Source organism: Conger conger, chromosome 3 (assembly GCF_963514075.1).
Source record: "Conger conger chromosome 3, fConCon1.1, whole genome shotgun sequence".
Taxonomy (NCBI): Eukaryota; Metazoa; Chordata; class Actinopteri; order Anguilliformes; family Congridae; genus Conger; species Conger conger.
Genome location: NC_083762.1, coordinates 57,122,651 through 57,124,140, shown reverse-complemented (window position 1 = coordinate 57,124,140; position 1,490 = coordinate 57,122,651). Strand labels below are relative to the sequence as shown.

General features: G+C 41.3%; 1 protein-coding gene across 2 annotated transcripts in view; it reads left to right on the top strand.

The window, feature by feature from the left end:
- Positions 1–759: 759 nt before the first annotated feature.
- LOC133124234 (ecto-NOX disulfide-thiol exchanger 1-like) overlaps positions 760–1,490 on the top strand; it is a 92,198-nt gene continuing 91,467 nt past the window's right edge. For both annotated transcript variants that reach the window (XM_061235239.1, XM_061235238.1), the window contains exon 1: positions 760–1,153. The gene's annotated coding sequence lies outside the window, so the exon portion shown is untranslated. The remainder of the gene's footprint in view (positions 1,154–1,490) is intronic.

The following is a 1,490-nucleotide window of genomic DNA, read 5'->3' as shown; positions in this document are numbered from 1 at the left end:
AGGCTCTATTCCTATCTGAAATTAGTGTGGGACACTTTTTGAATTGATATTCATTTTTAATCCCAAAGTTGTGTCCAAATAAATCACCATAGGTATAAATCTCAAACATGACCTACATGCTTTGAACACATTTTGAAAGCAGTTTTCATTTCACAATGCAATCTTCTTCATACACTTTAGCACAATTCATGGACATATGGGTACAAATAATGCACAGAGGCCAAGTCAATGTGTGTTAGATTCTGAAATGCATGGTTGTGCTGACACTAAGTGTACATATTACATGTAAAATGCATGGCTGTGGCAACATTTGGCACAGCTATAACTGTACAAGCTTCTCACCAAGCTGCATATTATTCATGATGATCCATTTGATTCCACCTCTGAGAGTGAAAATGAGCTTCTGGACAGTTCAAATTTATCTAAAGTGAGAAACTAAGCGCTCCATCAGCCCTGATATCGGACAAATTTACTGAAAAAGCAATTCCATTTTGGAGTGAAAAGGAGGCAATATGTGCTGATGTAGGCTGAGGCACACCTTTCCACAAACCATAAACGAGAACCAGTATCTAAAAATTCTCTCAGATATGACAGAGAGAGAGAGAGAGAGAGAGAGAGAGAGAGAGAGAGAGAGAGAGAGAGAGAGAGAGAGAGAGAGTGTGAGAGAGAGAGCTAATGGCTGAAAGGCATACTACAATGTACCCTGATATAACAGAATATTCAGCCTCCTATTAGCATGAAGCCTGCATCATAAACTGTTTAAGGTGGAGAGAGTTGTTTCACACGTGGTGGAACACTTAACTGCAATAAAGTACATACACAGATTAAAATCTATTTTCTGGATACGTGGGCTTCAATCCAGGGTGACATATCAAAGAGCAGGAATTGCAACCTGCACGACATAATTTGCACCTTGTGGGTGTAAGGAAGCAATCTGATGCCGAGTCGTGCACGGCGATCCCTGTAGCGCGCATCAGTTTGGTCAGAGGCGAATGAAACTAGCTCCTGAGCTAAAGCAGAGGGGGGTTAACAGCAGCGACAGCAGCTGTACCGTCAAATCTTGGTTCACGTCAAAGAGATAGCGTGTCGTCTGCGTCCTTCAAATGAATAAGCGTGCTTCATTGTGGGAATACTGAACATTTCTATTTTTACGGTAAGAAGCTGGTTTGTTCGATGTTTTTCTCCCTCTCATATTTGATGCGTGCTCCGTGTATGTATGGCCGAATGCGTATTACATCGGAGGTTCCGCTAGCGACACTGATTACAAACTGAAGCAAAGAGGAGACTCGGGAGGTTAGGTTTCCTCTGCTCCTATACATCACACAAGAGGTAATTCATATCAATTCCTTAACCGAGCTGTATTCATGCGGAATGTATTTGCATGTTAAAGAGCAAACTGACTGAAAGTGACTGCAAAAATAGAAGTAAGAGTAAATATAGTAGGATATACACAGAATGCAGTCGAACATGTTGAATGTAGAGTACTACGC